Raw genomic sequence first — 23428 nt, 5'->3', positions numbered from 1 at the left:
CCCAAATTCGACCTTACCTGCACTGGATGTCTCCTTAACTCTAGTTTTCCCACAACAGCCCCTGATTATCACCAGAAATATCTTGATGTTACCATCAGGATCTGGTCCTACCTACAAGTTGTTGTTGTTTTTTCTTTCTGTATAAGTGAGGAGAACCAAGACTTTAGTCATGTGATGCCTTCATTAACATCTTCAGGAGGTAATTCTATGTGCCTTCCAATTCTTGCCGATGAGGCCACAGCAGTGAAAAACAGAGCACATGGTAATTTCCTAGAAGGTTCACCTGCTATGTTAAATTCTCAGTAACTTCCCTGATTCTGGTAATGACTTGTCTCACTCTTCCTGCCTGGCATTGTCTGGGACTCTGCTTGACTTCTCCCAAACTGGGGCCTCTGAATCCTGAATTCTGCCCTTGGGAATATGCACACATTTTTACCAACACTGTGGGAATGGGAAATTTGAGAAGACTGGCCCCTTTTGGAGAGAACGTTAACCCTGGATACAACCGCTAAACACGGCTCTTCCGTGGCCTGCCTGCCACCACACATCCTCACCGTCAGTAGTGGTTTGAGATTTTCCCATTGGGCCATGCAGTGTGCAATGTGTGCCAACTCCAGGTCTTTATCAAAATACTTATATCATGGAATTGTAATGGTCTGTGTACCCATTTGTTTCCCCCAAGGGCGTCTGAGCTCTTTGAGGAAAAGACTGCATCTTAGTAATCTACAAAGTCAGCACAATGCACAGTGCTTAACATACAGGGAGCGGTCAGAATCGGAGAAGGAAGAGAGTGACTGAATAAAATATTTCCAAGCAAAATATTTGCGAGGATTTGTAAAGAAAAGTAGGATGGGAATAGCTATCCAGAATTCACAAGGTGATATTTTATACAAGCAATGTAAAAGATCAGCACGTATTCTTCTGAAGCTTTTAGCAAAATGAACAAAAATTGGAAACATATTTTTTTCTTTTGTGCTGTCATTTGGATATTGTGACAGCAAATAAACTCCTCTGTCCTTTATTTTTAGAAGACAGTAATAAAATGTCACATGTCGTCATCTGAATTATTTGTCTCACAAGGTTAGTTGAAAAACTTAACTGTAAGTTAAACAGCTGAGATGCTGGGGTAGGCTTTTAGAGAGGCTTGTTAGCTGTCTCCAATCTCAAGGAGAGAACGACTGACATCAAAGTGTTCTATGGACCTATAAAAGCAGCTTCTCTCCAAATACCCACTTTGATGTAAAGACAGCTTAAAAGCTGCCTGCTTTTAGAGATGGTTTTCAGTCATATAAATGATCTTTCTACTGGTCTCAATTCATTTAGCCCAAGGTCCGGGAACGAACGTGCAAGCGTATTTCATTAACAGGAATTCTGACTTTACACCATTGGGTATATTTGATTCACAGGAGTAGAAATGGATAAATCAATTTTGCACTAACATTTCTTCAGATTCTTGGGTTCTTATTACCAAACTGTTGAACCACCTGAATTAAGTCTCTGGATTAAGTTTGAAGTCTTTATGACAGCAAATTATAACCTATGTTGGAATCTCCAATTACCTCAGAAAGTGGCATAAAATAATGAATAAAATTTATTTTTATTTATTTTAAAGGACTGCCCTTTATTGAGCAAATGATGGACCCAAGTGAAGGTTGTAAAATGAAAGTTTTATCATTATAACCAATGTAATTATTATTTATCTCAGTTTACATCTCAGACATGCAAATAAAATATAACTTTATAATCATTATTAATAACGACTTAATATCTATTTCTTATTCCACTAAGATGGCAAAAACTTAAGCTCAGGTAATTTGGGGTTCATTCCCCTTGTCTTAGAGATGTGTCTAAGTTCTTAGTGATCTACGCAGTGCTATGGCATTTGAGGCAAGGAATGGGCCTCTAATCTGGACTTCAATATCATTTCCCCATGAAGATTTCTTCTGAGGTAGCTATTTCCTCTTCTGGTCTCTGTCATTAATCTGCATAGGTCACCACTGAAGAAAAATACCACTAGCTTTTCTCTACCTGCCCCCTTCTGGTCTGATGGTTCTCTCTCCTAATTTCCTTTCAGTTTATGGGCACAAAATATATTCTAATTTTCCATGTCATGCTGGGACACCAAAATCTCTGTCAAACTGACCAAGACCCATTCTCTCTAAATTCACATATCTATTTCTTCTCTGAACCCCAGACCTCCTCCAGAAAGCAGGATACAGGGTCCATCTCCTTGAAACAATCCATCCCCTTTCTCCAGTTGGGGTAGAAAAGTAAACCTCTTTTTCATTAACCCTAAACATTTTGCCCATGCCGAAAGTCTTCTCCAGTCACCTGAGAATTTAGGCTTTTGGAGATAATGTCAATAATATTCCTTTGTTTCTATCTTCTTCTTCTTTTTTTTAAGATTTTATTTATTTATTCGACAGAGATAGAGACAGCCAGCGAGAGAGGGAACACAAGCAGGGGGAGTGGGAGAGGAAGAAGCAGGCTCAGAGCAGAGGAGCCTGATGTGGGGCTCGATCCCCTAACACCAGGATCACGCCCTGAGCCGAAGGCAGACGCTTAACCGCTGTGCCACCCAGGCGCCCCTGTTTCTATCTTCTATCCTGTCCCATCTCTGCCCTGTGCAAGGAGCACAGAACTTCCCAGCTCCTTGAATGGGGCAGGGGTGGGAGGCACAGGAAAAAAAGGAAGCATCAGGAGAGAAAAAATAGCTTCACATCTCAAAATGTTGTCTCATCACACTTGCCACATTTACTGAGTTTCCTCCCCTTGTCAATATTTTTTTAATTGCCGCCTGTGGTTTGTGTATTTTTGTTGTTGTTTTTCTGTTTACTTGTCTTTCAATCCAAGAGCCATGTTTGTCATGAGACAGCCTTGACTGATTATCACTGTTCCTCCTTACAATCCATTCAGATGCCGAAGGCACAACATTGTAGTTGTATTCAGTGTGGATTAGAGAGAGAGGCTTGCTGTTTGAGGGTTGACAGACTGCGAAACTGTTGCAGAGTAGGGAAGAGATGATTCCAGCTCCATCTGGCTTAGAGGATATTTCATGAATAACTGTATAATGGCTCTAAGCTTTTCTGACTGTTTTTCTGACTCTTTGTTACCCTGGAGTAGGTGTATAGAGAGATCGATAACCGTTTTTCAGTACCCTCCAGGAAGACTATTTTAGGTGAAGCCCATGTTGTATTATCTAGAAAGTACTTCTCAGTCCTTTGCCTTCAATGATGCAATGAAAAGTCAGGCCAGATTCTGAACTAGTCTCTTTAATTGTCATTGCCATTGTTAATTTTGTTATTTTTTTCATATTCTTTAGGATTTCCAATGAAGTTTTGGTGGCATATTAGGCACATCTAATCTGCCACTCTATAAACCCAGACGTCTTAAAGCTGGAATTTTTAGCCATGTCTATCTAACTACAAACCCCCACACTTTCTGCTACTTTGTGTTGCCATATAAGGCAGGCCTTAAATGCAGTGCATTCAATTCTGCTCCTTAAATACTTGGGTCTATTTTGAAATTCAAAATAGATTTTAATCCTTTATAATAACTGATTTGTATTTCCTGAATCCTATCTGGGGATCCAATAGTAAAATTTTACTTTGTAGACTGTGTGGCCTGTACCTCAAAAAACATTGGTGGTTGGAAGTAGTTCTAAAAAGAAGTCCGCAAAAAGCATGTGACACATTGAATAAAGAACTTTAATAAAATGTCTAACCTGGGACTATATAATTGGAATATAATATGATAAAAGAGGAAAGAATCCAGGCTTTGGGTCTTAATAGACGCAGATCCAAATCCCTGGTCTGCCATCTTGAGCAACCATTCTGAACCCCGGCTTTCTGATTTGTAAAATGGAGATGATGGTATTCACTTTATTTTCTTTTTTCTTTTCTGTTATTCTTTTTTAGAAAGAGAGAGAGTGTGGGAGGCTTGGGGGGGGGGGCAGGGGGAGAGAGAGAATCTTAAGCAGACTCCACGCCCAGCCCAAAGCCCCATGTGGGGCTCAAACTCATGACCCTGAGATCATGAGCTGAGCTGAAATCAAGTCGGACAGTTAACCAACTGAGCTAGCCAGGCGCCCCAATGATGTTCACTTTCCAGGGTGATATGGAGACTGAGTGAGTTTATGTCTAAAGCTTTGGACATACACAGAAAGTACATAAAAAATAGTGGTTGTCTTACCACATTAGATAACACTGATTCCAAGTAACAGAATACCTAATTCAGACTGGCTTAATTAATAATAAAAGAGATATCTTATGTAGATGAAAAGTTCAAATATAGCATGGGCTTCACATGCAATTTAATACAGCAGTTCTATTTTTAAATTATTTATTTTTAATTCCAGTATAATTAACATACAGAGTTATATTAGTTTCAGGTTACAATATAGTGACTCAACAATTCTATACATTACTCAGTGCTCATCATGGTAAGTATACTTTTAATCCCCATTGCCTATTTCACCCATTCCCTCACTCACCTCCTTTCTGGCAACCACCAGTTTGTTCTTTCTATTTAGACGTCTGTTTTTTTATTTGTCTCTGTTATTGTTGCTGTTTGTTTGTTTTGTTTCTCAAATTCCACATATAATATAGCAGTTCTTACTGATTAGGAGGCCAGCTGTTCACTGAACTTATCTTGGGTTTGCTCTCCTCCTTCTAGTCAGCTTTGTGTTGAAGGTAGCTTCCCTTGTGCTGACAAAAGTAGTTTAACTTTTCCAAAGGGAGAGACTGAGCATTTTTTCCAGAATTACTAGCAGGGGTCTTGAGATCCACTCTGATTTGCCACTCCAGAACCAAGTGGGCAGTGACTGGCTCAGCTTTAGGACTCTGCCTGGGAGTAGGATACAAGACCACTCTTTGCAGACCTTCTCTACCAAGTCTCTCTACTCTTTCATTTCCCTCCCATTTCTCCCCCAAAACCACAACACTCCTTCTAAGGAAACCTTTTCTTGCCTGGGTTTGGGAGACGGAGAAAGGGACCCCTCTCTCTTCAAACTCACAAATATTTTATGTGTGCCTACAATTCTTCACAGATTTCTAAAAATTTAGGTTTTGGAAACCAAAGCCAGAAAGTTCTCTGTTTTTATGTTTTACCCCAGCATATCCCTCCTCTGTGACAAAGATCACTTGATATTTAATTTTTCCTTTTCCAAAGTCAAGGAGTTAGAAAATCTTGCAATTATTTAAGTCAAAGACATTTGTCTGTGGGGACAAAATACACTACACACATAAAACTCATTTCAGTAATGATCAGCATTTTCACCTTGATGTGACTTTTCTTACAGCTGCCTCAGTATTAGCAATAAACTCTAAGGACTACTTTGCTGATACTGTTGAACAAATAAAAAAGGACATATCTAATCCCCAGCCAACAGGTACAAGGACTTGAACATGCACAAAATCATGATATATGCCCCCAAGAAGTCTTTGTGGGAGCCCCACTAGCTCTTGGTTTGGATTCCTATTAGCTAGTATGGCTGAATCTAGTTATTCTAATTTTTGTCAGCTGTTTGGGACTTGATAGCTGAACCCAATAATCTTTGGGATTCTCTCTTTGTTCTTGTAGCTTAAAAAGAAAACCAGCAATAATAGCAAATGACTGAGTATAAAAAATAAATAAATAAATAAATAAATAAATAAATAAATAAATAAAATGCAGCTTTTTCGATTTCTGATCATTGGAACCAGAACTATATTAGTTACTTCTCTGAAGATATTTTGGCTATTGTTTGTGCAAACACAACATTGCTTCAACAGATCAACATTGTTTCAACAGTAACCATCAAACAAATCTACTCACAGAAAGACAAACACGCAAAACTTCCTGGCTTATAAAATGGCCCATTTTTCTTCCCCAAACTTGAAAGACTGGTAACATCATAATTTCTGTATGGCACTCAATACATGGTATCTTTCCTTATTAGTATTACTATATGAAGAAAGCTATATATTCTTCCTAAACTGCTGGTCTGGGCCTTCAAATCTGTTTCTCAATACAGCTCCAGTGTGGGGTGGTAAGAATTTGCAGTAGAGGCTCTAACTGAAATCAGATACATGGAGCTTTTCAGTGCTGCAAATAAGGGATCTGTTTTTGCCAGATCGTTTCAAACACTCTTCTATGTTGTTCAAGTTGTATTATATATGTGCTAATGTTGGTTTTGGCTGAATTTAAGGTAGGGCCCCTTATTCAAAATTGCCTCATTTAAGAAATTTAATAAATGATAAGCCAAGGGAAAATATATAAAACTTTGAAGTAATCTGGTAGCTTATAACTACAGTCCTCAAGCACCCTTAAAGATGATGAACCTCACCTAGAAGTTGCCAAATCCTAGATGAGAAGTCTGGGGTCCAGGTATATAACTGAATATGTGGACAACCTGTGACTGTAACAATTCCTGACATTGGATTTCTCTTCTGTACACAGGATCCTTTTAACCAGGCTTTTCCTTTAAGAGTTTGCCTATAACAACGGTTGGCACAAAATGGACACTTAATATGTACGTGCTGAATGAACAAATAAATTAATGAATGACCTACCTTCAGATTTTGGTGTGTTCTGGCCCTCCAATTACCTTCAGCCCAAGCAATGGCCTTCAACACTAGAGATTTTCAGATAGACATACGAAGATCCTAAAATGAAAATAGATGCCCACTAAGTCACATGTTAAAAGAGTCACATGTTAACCCAGAAGAGATTAAGCATAAAGACAGGCTGCCATACTCAGTCCCAATCTACTCATCAATTCAGAATAGCTAAAGGTAAGTGTAAAAATGGGAGTCATGGGGGGGGGGGGAAATGCAACATGAATTTCTTGTGTGTTTTCATTAGGTTTTCCAACCTGGGACATTCAAATGCAAATTACAAATACTGAGGAGAAAACAAGTCTTGAGCAAACCAAACAGGGAAGTGTTCTACATCATTCTGTGAATCCAACCTCATCCATCAATCTACTGCTGTCAAGCCCTGGAATAGAAAGACAAGCCCCATCTCCCTCAGCCTCCCAGGCGGCATTCAGCTGCCCCAACCATCTGCACTGTGGCCTCTCCCCTAAGACCTGGACCCCAGCTCTGTAGCCACCATAGACATGATAAAACTGTAGACCAACAGTTGTATGAGTAAAATATTAAGAAGTTATCAAAGTAAACCATTTTTCCAAGGAGTGCATTAAGCTAACTGGGTACTTCACAAATCAGTTTTTCTAATACGAGCAATTATAAATTCATCAAAACAACAAACTGATTTAATAAAAGGAACAAAGGAAGAACAAGAAATAGGAAGGAAGAGAGAGAGAAAAAGAAGGAATGAGGGAGTAGGAAACAATTTAATTTTCATTTTCTTTTCCATTTTAAAAACAGCACAGGTGATAACATTCACCACTTTCTAGGAGGCTGAGTAATGTAACCAACCCTTGACTTCTAAGTTATAAAGAAACCTTCATTTCTTAAAAATTAAGTAAATAGATCTCTCAAAGTAAATCAAATCCATGAGCTGAATTATTCACAAAATTGACTTTATTTTTTATGTAATTTCATCTTTCAACTCCTCTCATTTATGGCCCCCCAAATCCCTCTTCCTTGATAATTAATTATCATTATCTGGCAGGGCTGTAGCCTTGTGAAAACACTATCAGACAATTTATCTACTGGTGGGAAATCCAGGGCATGATTCCCTAAGACATTTCAAGAAAATAAGTAGACTAATTTATGAAGTCTTTCTTTATGTTTCCTTTCAGAATAGTAGTAACTATAGAATAAATGTATTTATATTAGTAAAAATAAATAATAATTTTTCCACCTCTTCTTTTTTTATTCAAATATAGCTTGAATTCAAAAGCCTTTATTTGAAAAATCATTGATTTCTTGGATTTAAGAGATTATTGCCTGTAGGATTTTTAATTACCTTTTGAAGGAAAAAAGACAGTTTGATTCAGGATTTAGGCAGTAGAAGGGCAACTTATCTGATTTTTTTTAATACTTTATTTTTTTGAGAAGAGTTTTAGGCTCACAGCAAAATTAAGAGAAAGGTACAGAGATTTCCCATACCCCCTATCCTTACACACACATAGCCTCTCCCCTTATCCACATCCCTATCAGAATGGTTCATCTGTTACAACTGATGAACCAACATTAACACATCATAATCACCGAAAGTCTGTAATCTCCCTTAGGGTTTTCTCTTGGTGTTGTACATCCTATGGGCGTGGTCAACTTTATAACGACATGTATCCAACATTATGTTATCACACAGAGTATTTTCACTGCCCTAAAAATCCTCCCTATTCATCTTTCCCAAATCCCCAAGCCCCAATCTTTTTACTGTCTCCAGTTTTGTTTTTCAGAATGTCATATAGTTGATCTTCTAGCATGCAACCTTTCCAGATTGGTTTCTTTCACTTAGTAATATGCATTTAAATTTCCTCCATGTCTTTTCATGGCTTGATAGCCCATTTCATTTTATTGCTGAATAATTTTTCTTTGTCTATATGTAACAGTTTCTTAATCCATTCACCTACTGAAGAACATTTTTGCTGCTCCCACATATTGGCAATTATGAATAAAGATGGTATAAACATCCATGTGCAGGTTTTTATGGGGGCATAAATTTTCAACTCCTTTGGATAAATACCAAGTAGCATGACTGCCTGATTGTATCATAAGAGTATGTTTAGATTTGTGAGAAACCACCAAACTGTCTTCCCCAGTAGCTGTACTATTTTCTAATCCCACCAGCAATGATTAAGAGTTCCCACTGCTCCACATCCTTGTCAACATTTGGTGTTGTCAGTGTTCTAGATTCTGGCCATTCCAACAGGTATATAGGGGTATCTCACTGTTGTTTTAATCTGTATTACCCTGATGCCACGTAATGTGGAGCATCTTTTTGTATGCTTATTTGCTTTTATATACCTTCTTTGGTAAGGCATCTGTCAGTCTTTGGCCAATTTTTAAATTGGGTTGTTTTCTATTATTGTGGCATTTTAAGAGCTCTCTATATATTTTGGATAATAGACCTTTGTCAGATATGTATTTTGAAAATATTTTCTCCCAGTCTGTGGCTTGTCTTCTCATTCTCTTAACATTGTCTTTCACAAAGCAGAAGTTTTTTTTGTTGTAGTTTTTGTTTGTTTGTTTTTAGTCAGGACTAGCTTATCAACTATTTCTTTCATGGATCATGACTTTGGTGTTGTATCTAAAAAGTCATCACCATATCCAAGGACATGTAGGTTTTCTCCCCTATTACCTTCTAGGAATTTTATAGTTTAGCATTTTACATTTAGTTCTGTGACCTATTTTGAATTAATTTTTGTGAAGGTCTGTGTCTAAATTTTATTTTTTGGATGTGGATGTTTAGTCCAGCCAGCACCATTTGTTGAAAAGACCATCTTTTAAATGTTACAATCCACATGACCTATTTGTTTCAACCACCTTTTGTCACTTGTCAAACAGGCTTTACTGAGGGTGGGCCTGTACTATATGAGGACTACAAATGAGGAGCAAATAGACCAACCTACATAAAATCTCACTGTTACCTTTCCAAGCATGCTTATATTCATCCTGCTCTTGCCTTCCCGTATTCTTTATTCAAATTTTGCCATTATTCATTTATACTCTTGCTTTAAGCTTCTTTGGATTCTTAATAAATCAACACCAAACAAATCAACCTACAAGATATTTAGGTTTCTGATAGCTCAAAAGACATGTTTAAAAACTAATGTTCTGACGATATAATCCCCATCATCCCTATTAAGAGTTACACACGCTTAAGGTAGAAATGAGACATTATACATCTTTAGCTCATTTCACCTTCCTTTGAGGGATGACACTGAGGGCATGTGTGGGTGTGGCTGTCACATATGATTCATTACCACCGCTTAAGATTGTATTTGTTTTGTGAAGACAGTACAGTTTTCAGAGCCTTCCTTTTAGCCTTTTGAATTCTCCCAGTCATATTTACCCAAAGTGGCCTGGTTTGAGACTATAATTTAGAATGATCATATAAGTTTACATTATGTCTTTGCTCTTGGGTTAGCCCCATTTGAGCTCATCTAGAACAAGCTGGTTTATTATCTGATGCAATCTTTTCTCCACATATGGCCTTGTTCAATTATGTTCCATCTTTGCAGTTCTGATAGGCTTCACCAAAACTGCACTTTAGTTGTGGCCTCATATTTAGGTTGATGAAACAACTCAAAAACCCTCAATGTGGCATCCTGGAGTTGATCTGAGTTTCCCAAATGCCTAGGAGATAGGAAATTGCACCTACTTGACAGATTTGTGTTTGGCATTGAGTTTGATAACACATTTACTATACTCTCAGAGGACATTCTTGAATTTCTAATCATTCTACAAACTTTTTGGTTTTTAACACATTGCTGACAAGAGTGTTACTTATGCAGATCAACGGATAGCTTTCAGCAGTCTCAACCAGTGTAAAGAAGGCTGCTACACTACCTCTGAGGCTTTTTCTAGTTTACGTTCATAGCACTGTACCAATTTTCTAAAAATTAGACCTTTGTGAGAGAGGAAAAAGATGGCAGAGGAGTAGGGGACCCATTCTTCAGCTGGTCCCGAGTCACACTAGATATCTACCAGACCATCCAGAACATGCACGAAATCAGCCTGAGATGCAGGAAGATACATCTGGATCTCTACAAATGAACATCTCCAGTGCTGAGTACCTCAATACTCAGTGGGGAGCCGTGAATCTGTGCACAGATATCAGAAGATAAACGGAAGGGGGAGGGAACTGACACACTCGGGCACCGGGAAGCAGTAGCCACTTGTACTGGGGAGTGGGCTCGACTAGTGGACCAGCATCCGTGAGACAGCAGACTGAGACCTTGAGCCCAGGAACGCACGAGTGACCAGACTGAAAACCGGACCTCTGGAACGCTCACTGGAACTGGACTGATAATGGGAGCTCAGGAGCGCACATGCAACCAGAGGGAAAACCGGTGCTCTGCAGCGTGCATGAACCACACTGAAACAGGGAGCTCAGGAGCACGCATGAGAACCAGGGGCAGCTGGCGGTGTTAGAAGCACAAAGGACAGAGACGTGCCAGCCCTGGAAGCAAGGGCTGGGAGAGTGGCTGTGGGGCGCACATCCTGGGATGCTGGGGGGTTTTTAGCAGCACGGACAGAAACAGAGTTAGAATGGCCAGGAGTGATCAGTAGAGAGTGGACTGAGGTCTCACTGTTCTGAGACAGAGGCTAGGATACGGCCGCTGCTGCTCTGACTCTCAGAAGAGTCACAGAAAACTACCAGGGAAAGCCACCAGAGAACAAAAGCCTGGAAATACCAGCTCACATTGTGCCGATCCCCACCCACTTCGCAGGGGACAGGGTAACTCTACCCAAACAGGGTTGCCTGAGTATCAGCGCGGCCGGCCCTCCCCCAGAAGGCAGGCTGAAAAATCAAGAAGCCTACATCCGTAAGGTCCCTATAAAACAAGTGCACACTGCCTGCGTCCTGGTCAATAATTTGGGCTCTGTGCATCCCTGCAACCTCTCCTCATCAGATGATGAGTAGAAGACACCCTCAGCAAAGAAAGGAGACAGAGACTGTGGCCTCTGCCACAGAACTGATGGATATGGATATAACCAAATTGTCAGAAATGGAGTTCAGAGTAACAATGGTCAAGATGATGTGTAGGCTTGAAAAAAATAGTAACGAAAATATTAATGAGAATATAGAATCTCCAAGGGCTGAAATGAGAGTGAATCTGGGAGAAATTAAAAATACTATGAATCAAATGCAGTCTAAACTAGACGCTCTGACGGCCAGGGTAAATGAGGCAGAAGAACAAATTAATGAATTGGAGGATGAGATGGTAGAAGAGAAAGTTAAAACAGAAACTTGGCTCAAAAAAATTCAATCTCAAGAATGTAGATGACAAGAGACTACTGACTCAGTGAAACGTTCCAATGTCAGAATCATCGGCATCCCCGAGGCGGTGGAGAAAGAGAGAAGTATAGAAGACATATTTGAACAAATTGTAGCTGAGAACTTCCCTAATCTGACAAAGGAAACAAGTATTTGTGTCTAAGAGGCAGAGAGGACCCCACCCAAGATCAATGAGAACAGTCCTACACCACGTCACGTCATAATGCAATTTGCAAATATTAGATGCAAGGATACAGTATTCAAAGAGGCCAGGGAGAAGAAAATCCTTACGTACGGAGGGAAAAATATTAGAATGATGTCAGACCTGTCTACAGAGACCTGGCAGGCCAGGAAGGGTTGGCAGGGTATTTTCAAAGCTCTATCTGAGAAGAACATGCAGCCAAGGATCCTTTACCCAGCAAGGCTGTCATTCAGAATTGATGGAGAGATAAGGACCTTCCAAGATCGGCAGAAACCACCAAACCAGCCCTACATGCGATATTAAGGGGGCTCTATAAAATTAAAAAGGCCACAAGAGTGATACAGAACAGAAATTTACAATCTGTAGAAACAAAGACTTGACAGGCACCATGGCATCATTAAAATCATATCTCTCAATAATCACTCTCAATGTGAATAGCCTAAATGCTACCATAAAACGCCACAGGGTTGCAGATTAGATAAAAAGACATGACCCATCCATTTGTTGTATCCAAGAGACTCATGTTGAACCTAAAGATACATCCAGACTGAAAGTGAAGGGATAGAGAACCATTATTCATGCCAACGGACCTCAAAAGAAAGCTGTGGTAGCAATTCTCATATCAGACAGATTAGATTTTAAACTAAAGACTGTAGTTAGAGACACTATATTAAACTAAAGACTGTAGTTAGAGGCACTATATTATTCTACACTATATAGTGTAGAAGGACACTATATTATTCTTAAAGGATGTATCCAACAAGTGGATATGACAAATGTAAATATCTATGCCCCCAACAGGGAAGCAGCTAGATACACAAGCCAACTCATAACCAGAATAAAGAGATGTATAGATAATAATACGTTAGTAGTAGGGGACCTCACCACTCCACTCTCAGCAATAGACAGATCACCTAAGCAGAAAATCAACAAAGAAACAAGAGCTTTGAATGCATACTGGACCAGATGGACCTCATAGATATATATAGAACACGACACCCCAGAACAACAGATATTCATTCTTTTCAAATGCACATGGAACTTTCTCCAGAACAGACCATATACTGGGTCACAAAAAAGGTCTCAACCGATACCAAAAGACTGAGATTATTCCCTGCATATTCTCAGACCACAATGCTTTGAAACTGGAACTCAATCTCAAGGAAAAATTTGGAAGAAATTCAAACACTTGGAAACTAAGAACCATCCTGCTCAAGAATGATTGGGTAAACCAGGAAATTCAAAATCATTTTAAACAATTTATGGAAACCAACGAAAATGAAAACACATCAGTCCAAAACCTATGGGACACTGCAAAGGTGGTCTTAAGGGGAAAATACATAGCCATCTAAGCCTCACCCAAAAGAATAGATAAATCTAAAATGCAGTTTTCATATTCTCACCTCAAGAAGCTGGAGCTGGAACAGAACAGGCCTAACCCACGCACAAAAAGGCAGGTGATCAAGATTAGACCAGAGATCAATGAGATAGAAACCAGGAGCACAGTAGAGCAGATCAACAAAACTAGAAGCTGGTTCTTTGAAAGAATAAATAAGATCGATAAGCCAATGGCCAGACTTATTCAAAAGAATAGAGAAAGGACCCAAATTTAAAAAATGATGAATGAAAAGGGAGAGATCACGACCAACACCAAAGAAATAGGAAGGATCATTAGAAACTATTATCAATAACTATATGCCAATAAATTAAACAACCTGGAAGAAATGGATGCCTTCCAGGAAACCTATAAACTACCAACTCTGAAACAGGAAGAATTGATTATTTAAACAGACCAATTAATTATGAAGAGATTGAAGCACTGATCAAAAACCTCCCCAAAAACATCAGTCCAGGGCCTGACGGATTCCCCAGAGAAGTCTTCGAAACATTTAAAGAAGAAATAACCTATTCTCCTGAAGCTGGTTCAAAAAACAGAAACACAAGGAAAACTACCAAACTCATTCTATGAGGCCAGTATTACCGTAATCCCGAAAACAGGCAAAGACCACATCAAAAAAGAGAATTACAGACTGATATCCCTGATGAATATGGACACCAAAATTCTCAACAAGATCCTAGCTAATAGGATCCAACAATACATTAAAAGGAGTATACATCATGACCAAGTGGGATTCATCACTGGGATGCAATGGTGGTTCAACATACGCAAATCAATCAGTGTAATAGATCACATCAACAAGAAAAGAGTCAAGCACCATATGATCCTCTCAATTGATGCAGAAAAAGAATTTGACAAAATACAGCATCCTTTCCTGATTAAAACCCTTCAGAGTGTAGGGATAGAGGGTACATTCCTCAATTTCATAAAAAGCATCTATGAAAAGCCTACAGCAAATATCATTCTCAATGGGGAAGAGCTGAAAGCCTTTCCCTTAAGATCAAGAACATGACAAGGATGCCCACCCTCACCATTATTGCTCAACATAGTACTAGAAGTCCTTGCAACAGCAATCAGACAACAAAAAGGGATAAAAGGTATCCAGATCAGCAAAGAAGAAGTCAAACTGTCTCTTTTCGCAGAAGACATGATACTCTATATGGAAAACCCAAAAGACTCCACCCTCAAATTACTAGAACTTAGAGAGCAATTCAGTAATGTGGCAGGATACAAAATCAATGCTCAGAAATCAGTTGCATTTCTATACACGAACAATGAGATAGAAGAAAGAGAAATTAGGGAATCGATTCCATTTACAATAGCACCAAAAATCATATGATATCTCAGAATTAACTTAACCAGAGACGTAAAGGATCTATATTCTAGAAACTACAAATCACTCTTGAAAGACATTGAAGAAGACACAAAAAGATGGAAAAACATTCCATGCTCATGGATCAGAAGAATAAACATAGTTAAAATGTCTATGCTACCCAGAGCAATCTACACTTTCAATGCCATCCCAATCAAAATACCAATGACATTTTTCAAAGAGCTGGAACAAACAGCCCTTAAATTCGTGTGGAACCAGAAAAGGCCCCGAATCACCAAGGAATTGTTGAAAAGGAAAAACAAAGCTGGGGGTATCACGTTGCTGGATTTCAAGCTATACAACAAACCTGTGATCACAAAGACAGCATGGTACTGGCACAAAAACAGACACATAGACCACTGAAACAGAAGAGAGAACCCACAAATGGACCCTTGGCTGTATGGGCAACTAATCTTTGACAAAGCAGGAAAAAACATCCAGTGGAAGAAAGCCAGTCTCTTCAATAAATGGTGCTGGGAAAATTGGACAGCTAGGGGCGCCTGGGTGGCACAGCGGTTAAGCGTCTGCCTTCGGCTCAGGGCGTGATCCCGGCGTTATGGGATTGAGCCCCAGGCTCCTCCGCTATGAGCCTGCTTCTTCATCTCCCACTCCCCCTGCTGTGTTCCCTCTCTCGCTGGCTGTCTCTATCTCTGTTGAATAAATAAATAAAATCTTTAAAAAAAAATTGGACAGCTACATGCAAAAGAATGAAACTTGACCACTCTCTCACATCATACACAAAAATAAACTCCAAATGGATGAAAGGCCTCGATGTGAGACAGGAATCCATCAAAATCATAGAGGAGAACATAGGCTGTAACCTATTTGACGTTGGCCACAGCAACTTCTTTCATGACATATCTCCAAAGGCAAGAGAAACAAAAGAAAAAAATGAACTTGTGGGACTTCATCAAGATCAAAAGCTTCTGCAGAGCCAAGGAAACAGTCAAAAAAACTAAGAGGCAGCCCATGGAATGGGAGAAGATATTTGAAAATGACACTACAGATAAAAGACTGGTATCCAAGATCTACAAAGAGCTTCTCAAACTCAATACACGAGAAACAAATAATCAAATCAAAAAATGGGCAGAAGATATGAACAGACAGTTTTCCAATGAAGACATACAAATGGCCAACAGACACATGAAAAAATGTTCAAAATCATTAGCCATCAGGGAAATTCAAATCAAAACCACACTAAGATACCACCTTACGCCAGTTAGAATGGCAAAAATCGACAAGACAAGAAACAACAATTGTTGGAGAGGATGTGGAGAAAGGGGATCCCTCCTACATTGTTGGTGGGAATGCAAGTTGGTACAGCCACTCTGGAAAACAGTGTGGAGGTCCCTTAAAAAGTTAAAAATTGAGCTACCCTATGACCCAGCCATTGCACTACTGGGTATTTACCCCAAAGATACAGATGTAGTGAAAAGAAGGGCCATATGCACCCCAATGTTCATAGCAGCATTGTCCACAATAGCTAAATCGTGGAAGGAGCCGAGATGCCCTGCAACAGATGACTGGATTAAGAAGTTGTGGTCCATATATACAATGGAACATTACTCAGCTATCAGAAAGAACGAGTTCTCAACATTTGCAGCAACATGGATAGGACTGGAGGAGATTATGCTAAGTGAAATAAGTTAAGCAGAGAAAGACAATTATCATATGGTTTCACTCATTTATGGAACATAAGAAATAGCAGGAAGATCGGTAGAAGGAAGGGAAAAATGAAGGGTGGTTAAACAGAAGGGGGAATGAACCTTGAGAGACTATGGACTCTGGGAAACAAACTGAGGGCTTCAGAGGGGATGGGGGTGGGGGACTGGGATAGGCCGGTGACGGGCATTAGGGAGGGCACATATTGCATGGTGCACTGGGTGTTATACGCAAATAATGAATCATGGAACACTACATCAAAAACTAACGATGTACTGCATGGTGACTAACATAACGTAATAAAAATTATTATTTAAGAGAAAAAAAAAGAAAAAAGAAATTAAAAAAATAAAAATTAGACCTTTTTTTTTTCCCCCATTCCCTTTCACCCATTTTGCCCATCTTCCCAGCCCCTTCGCCTCTGGCAACCACGAATTTATCCTCTGTATTTATGGGTCTGTTTCTGTTTGTTTGTTTGTTCACTTGTTTTGCTATTTAGAATCCACATGTAAGCGAAATCACAGTATTTGTCTTTCTCTGTCTGATTCATTTTGCTCAGCATAATACCTTCTAGGTCCATCCATATTGTTGCAACCTTTCTGTTTTATATTAGCAGTACTGGCATGGCATACATTAATAATAATTAATGGGTTAAAGTTATTAATGGCTGCATTTATTTTTTTAATTACCACCTTTATTGTTCTCAGAAAATAATTCCTGAACTTAATACTCATGCTGTTGAGAGGAACAAACCCAGTTGTTTGTATTTTACCTCATACTGCTGTTACAAGGAAAAAAATAAAAATCCTAAAGTGAAGCACCTACAGTAGTATATTTTCTAGAGTAAGTTTTCAGGAATGTTAGCTATTATATGCATTTTAAAATACCTAGTTGTTTCCTCAATTTTTAGCTGGGTTTGTTCTTTTCAGAGTATTGACTGGCTAAACTAATCATACCAAAATTATGCTCGGCAGACCCTTGAGAAAAAAACATCAACCAATGTATCTGATGGCAATATAACAAAGTTATCCTCGACTGTACCTTAAGGAAATACACTGACAACCATGTCTAGCTGAGTCTTGGAGAAACATACCTAAGCCTTTTTAATGGAGTGATATCTTATTCTATGGGTGTTTCAAAGGCTGAGTCATAAGAAAATTTTTCAAAACAATTACATAGTTTGGTTGAATCTGGGAAGACTGGGATTTGCCTAAAATTTCTGACAGAGATATCTAATAAATAAAGGCTCATCAACAATCACTTATTAAAACAATAACTCAATTTAATTACTTTTAATTGAATACCTGCTCTAAGTGCGATGGACCCCACAAGAACAATATGACATTGTTTCCGATTTTAAGAACTTCAGTGTTTTGGGGGGGATAGGCTGGTGATGGGTATTAAGGCGGGCACATATTGCATGGAGGACTGGGTGTTATACAAAAACAATGAATCATGGAACACTATGTCAAAAACTAAGGATGTACTGTGGTGACTAACATAACATAATAAAATTTAAAAAAAAATAATTTCAGTGTTTTTGGAGATGCAATCTTTTCAAAATACAAATGGCAGAAATATGGAGTAGGATAAGTGCTTTGTTTGAAAGAAAAGAGCTCAGTGTTGGCTGAAATGGTTGAGCGGAGCTTTACAGATAAAGGTGGGCATCAGATCACAAAGACCAACAAAAGAACACTGCTTATCTTCCAGGTCTGAAGAGGTTAGTACGGGAGGGATCATTTCTGGAAGCATGTATGTATGGTAGGCATTGTTTACATTATGCAGGCTGGTATGCAAGTTACACATATAAGTTTCCTTTGGATTCAATTCACTCAACAAGTATTTATCGAGCATCTAATATGTGCCTAGCAAAGACACATCATAGGCAGCTTGTGGTTTGCTCAGACTTGTATAGTTGAAAACTTCATGTGGGGCAAGGGATCCACTTGATGCACGGCAACTTCATATCCCCATATTTATATACCAGAATGGCCTAGCACATGAAGATGTAAATTCACATGGTCATCATGACAATTCTTAAAGAAATATCACTGTTTAATTGCTCACGTTAAATCATCATGAGTGGGTTTTATGTTTTATGGTTTTTCAGTTTCAATGTCCTTTTTTACTATAAAGAATATTTTCTACAAAAATTAATCTTATGATTTTTAAAACAGTCACAAGTATAGGCCTATCAGGGCTTTCATACCTCATGTTCAAAGCAGCAACTGTGAAATGAAATTCAAAAATCACATAATCATACAATTCTCTCCTAACAGCATAAACTTCCATTTTTGACAAGATATCTAAAATAAATAGGGAATTTCTTTAATGTCAGGGGCCAGTAAACCACTTACCCCCAAAAAAGTGTTTTAAAACTTCATAAGTTAAAGGAAGGAAGAAAGGAAAGGAAGGAGGGAGGGAGGGAAGGAAAGATTAAAAAAAAAAAAACTAGCCTATGTTTCTCCACTTTTCATACAGAAATACTGACCCTTCCATTCTAGCCAGAATAAAGGGGATGTGACCCCCTCCATCCAAAGTGTGCTTCATGGCCCAGAAACATCAGCAGCAAGAGGGAAAACCACATTAGGAATGCAGCATCTCAGGCCCTGCCTCAGACCGACTGAATTAGAATTCACTGAATCTGCTTTCAACAAGATTTCCAGCTGATAGATATGCCCATGATTAATTGAGAAACACTTCTTTACGGAAAATTAAAATATTTCTGAATTAACTTGAAAATGTGGTGCCAGTTAACTCAGCCCTGTGTCCTCAGTTCCTTTCACAGCTAACTACATGTAAATTGGCCCTGCAAAATAGATAGGAATAGTGCTTTTATGTTGAAACAACAAAAGATTCTTAACTGGTGCTGACATTCCCTCTTCCTCAAATAAATATTGAATATTCACTTTTAAAATATCAGTTTAAAGAGACTACAAATTGCTTTCTTACCTAGGTAACCTACATGACCATATAGTTGGTTTTCCCATCAAATGTTTCTTTTTTAAAATTAAAGTCTGAGCTATAAATGCAACCTAATAAATTCAATAAACAATCAACTACGTCATGATGAAAGGAGAATTGGAAAGACTAAGGAAGAAAGAAATACCAAGGAGGTTGAGAGAAATGGAGGGGGCAGCAGAGTCAAAGCCAGAAGTTTCTTGGAGCCCCTGCTTCCTTTCTTCTCAGGGTGCTGCTCTCAGACAACTTGCCCCATGCTTCAGGGTGAGGGACCCTCCATGCTTCAGGATGATGAGGCCCCCATGCTTTAGGGTGATGGAGCTGGAAGCAGGACTCTAAACTAGGCACACTCATTTATAAAACACTCTCGAGGGCAAATGAAATTAAGCCCATTATTATTATAACTGGAGGCATCCAGCCTCTAATTGATATTAAAGCTTTTTTTATTCTTTACTTAAATTCAATTTAGTTAACATATAATATATTGTTAGTTTCAGAGGTAGAATTTAGTGATTCATCATTTGCATATAACACCCAGTGCTCATTCCATCAAGTGCTGTCCTTAATGTCTATTACCCAATTATCCCTTTCCCCCACCCTCATCCCCTCCAGCAACCCTGACTTTATTTCCTAGAGTTTAGCATCTCTTATGGTTTGCCTCACTCTCTATTTTCATCTTATTTTATTTCTCCTTCCCTTCCCCTATGTTCATCTGTTTTATTTCTTAAATTCCACATATGAGTAAAATCATATGGTATTTGTCTCTCTGACTGACTTATTTTGCTTAGCATAACATTGTCTAGTTCCAACCATGTTGTTGCAAATAGCAAGATTTCATTCTTTTTGATGGCTGAGTAATATTCCTGTGTGTGTGTGTGTGTGTGTGTGTACACACACGTACATACACATACTGCATCTTTCAGAATAGGTAAAATTACAACTCAGGAAACAACAAATGTTGGCAAGGATGCAGAGAAAGGGGAGCCCTCTTACTCTACTGGTGGGAATGCAAGCTGGTACAGCTACTCTGAAAAACAATATGAAGTTTCCTCAAAAAGTTAAAAATAGAACTACCCTATGACCCAGCAATTGACTACTAGGTATTTATCCAAAGGAGACAAACATAGTGATTCAAAAGGGCACATGCACCCCAATGTTTATAGCAGCAATGTCCACAATAGCCAAAAAAAACACAATTCGTGCTTTAAAAAACCTAGACTAGAAGTGCCTCTTTTAGTTTGGAAAGATGTATGATTTAAAAAAAAGTCACAGATTCAGCTTCCAGTTGTTGTCTTTTTGCAGTTACCAGCCACAATTAACAATTCCTTATGAAAAAGAAGGTGCAAACCACTGCTTGAATATGGGATTCTCCTCTTGTGTAAAAGCAAATTGGTAAAAATTCAAATCCGGTATCACTCACTGACTCAACCACTATGATGAGGGCCAGAGTTCAATATAAATAAACTATAATCATATAAATCATCAAGAAAGTATAAAAAGGGCTCAATATTAGTGATGTCTTGATAAATGCTTAATAACTGGCTGGGGGAAGAAAGCCCTAACTGTAGCATTTGCCAGTTGTAGGGCATAAATGTTCCCAACACAGTTGGTTTCAAGCTACCATTGTGATATCACTGAACGCAGAATTTGGGAGAGACTCACACAATTGGTTCTCAGAAACCCATAAAAGTTGCTCTGGCCTACTCCTAAAAATAACTAATGTGCAGATTTTTCTACTCATCAATGTTAAGCAACATCCACTGACGTATTTCTTTGTCATGAACAGTCTGATGACTCTACTGTTAATCAAAGGTGGCCAGGGCTAAAGTTTAAACTTCAGATGGACATGCACATGAATTCTGAAGTCTAGCTTCACATTTTTTTTTATTTTTAGCACAACCACAAAGGCCTTCAAAAGCCTGCACTTTTATGATATCCTCCTGCACATCAATCACTCTCAAGCTGATGTTTTTAATGCCTGTTAAAGATGGAGAAGTACTTTGCATGGCTTATGTTTTGCTTTCTTGAATCTCTTCCCCTTAGTTTCTGTCACTACGCTGGATGTAATCCTGAATTCTGAGGATAGACATGAAGCAATGGCCATGAATATGTACACCTTGGGGTACTTCATCATAATTTTTGACAGTAATATTCCTCAGGATCAGCACATAGATTGAAGTTGAGGTAGTTGCCTCAAAACTCATTTTAAGGTAGACATTTATAGAATATATATAAAGCAGGTGTGTAAAGTTATTTGTCAGAGATGATATTTTAATCCTTTAATAGAAAATAATGTTACTTATGAGTAAAGTTTAAAACATAAGAAATCACAAAGCCTTATTGCTATACATTGCATTCAACTAATTAGACAAAACCTATTACACTTACCGTAATATACACGAAGATGAGATTTCTCATTTGAAAGAGTATCTCAGTAACATTCACTTACCTAGTATCTCCCAATCTTTCACATAAATATCAATGATAACACATTAAAAGAAGACAATTCATAAGGCCTAAAAATTAAGTCTGTCATGCAATCTAATGCCAAAATCTGGGATAAACTAATAAAGTTATAAGAAATATGTGCATAGATTTACAATATTGACCCAAGCATCAGCTCATGGCATTAACCAGCTTTGCTTTATGAAAAAAAGGACCGTGTGAAATAAGTAGGAAAAATCTACCATAACCCTTGCCATATAACATGTTTTTTAGACAAACACGCAGGGTCTGCTCTGAGAAATAATCCCCCTATGGTACCATGAAGAATAACAACCTCTGAACTTCTGAAACTACTCCTTCCCACCTCTACTGGCATTGTGTTACATCAATGCAAAGTGTATCAATCCTAGTGAATAACTAGGCAGAAAATAGAGGGAGGGGTTAAGAGTGGGCACAATTAGAAATGGCATGGAGCATCCTAGGAAATTTAACTATGGTTCTTAATGTCCCTGAATATTAGGCAATGAAGAAGAAGCCCTCACTAGGTTCATGCCTGCTAGAAAATGGAAACTAATCTAGCACCTGTGTACAGGAACCTTCCCCCTTCCAACAAAAACACTGAGAAAGGGATCTGATCTCTGCACAAATAGAGAGAAGCACATACGCCAAAGTAATCACCCTATTTGTTGATAAACAGTAAGTCTAGGTAGACGTTAGCTTTAGCAAGGACAAGTAGAGAGGAAATGTCAATGTGAAACAAAATGAATGTAAAACTATAGAACAAGAGGGAAAAGTAGCATCCAGAAGACCCAGAGAGGGGCACAGCTCTATAATATCAGTAAGTGTAGGATCTACAAGAAAATTTCAGTAAAGTATAAAAGATATGTCATACATAAAACAAAACAAGTCATTTTAAAAGCTGAGATGAGAAGAAAGGGGGAAATGGATAAGATAATGAGAAAGTGGGAAGACACAATAGCAGAATTTAAGACCACATTGAGTAAGCAAAGAGCAGAACCGATACTGCAGAAAACTGAGAGTGATGTGGGTAACAAATAACAAACTTGAAAAGTGTCTTTAGGATGCAGGGAATAAGGATAAATATATGTAAGTAATGAGAGAGACAATGATATGGATGAAGAGAACAGATAAATAATATTTGGACATTTAGTGATATTTAGTAATTTTAGAAGAGAGACCAAAATAAATTGAACTTCATGAAAAAGAAATCAGAATAAATTTAAAAAGAAGAAATAATCAAAACTATAGTTTGATCAAATCCTTGAGCTGAGGAAACCTGAGCATATATTTTTTTAAAGGGTTTCTAAAGTCAGGAAAAATGAGTTAAAGAAACACAACCTCTTGTTCCTTGTGTTGTTGATTTTAGCCACTCTGACAGGTGTGAGGTGGCATCTCATTGTAGTTTTGATGTGCATTTCCCTGATGAGTGATGGTAAGCATCTTTTCATGTGTCTGTTGGCCACCTATA

At 38.4% G+C, this 23428-nt stretch overlaps 1 protein-coding gene across 2 annotated transcripts in view; it reads right to left on the bottom strand.

Annotated features, from left to right (window-relative positions):
- PLPPR1 (phospholipid phosphatase related 1) overlaps positions 1 to 23428 on the bottom strand; it is a 582239-nt gene that overhangs the window by 320039 nt on the left and 238772 nt on the right. For both annotated transcript variants that reach the window (XM_044386778.3, XM_057313626.1), the window contains one exon: positions 6552 to 6644. The gene's annotated coding sequence lies outside the window, so the exon portion shown is untranslated. The remainder of the gene's footprint in view (positions 1 to 6551; positions 6645 to 23428) is intronic.

Source organism: Ursus arctos, unplaced genomic scaffold, assembly GCF_023065955.2.
Source record: "Ursus arctos isolate Adak ecotype North America unplaced genomic scaffold, UrsArc2.0 scaffold_18, whole genome shotgun sequence".
In the NCBI taxonomy this organism is placed as follows: Eukaryota; Metazoa; Chordata; class Mammalia; order Carnivora; family Ursidae; genus Ursus; species Ursus arctos.
Note: the sequence above shows the minus strand (reverse complement) of the source record. Positions and strands in the feature narration are given on the sequence as shown.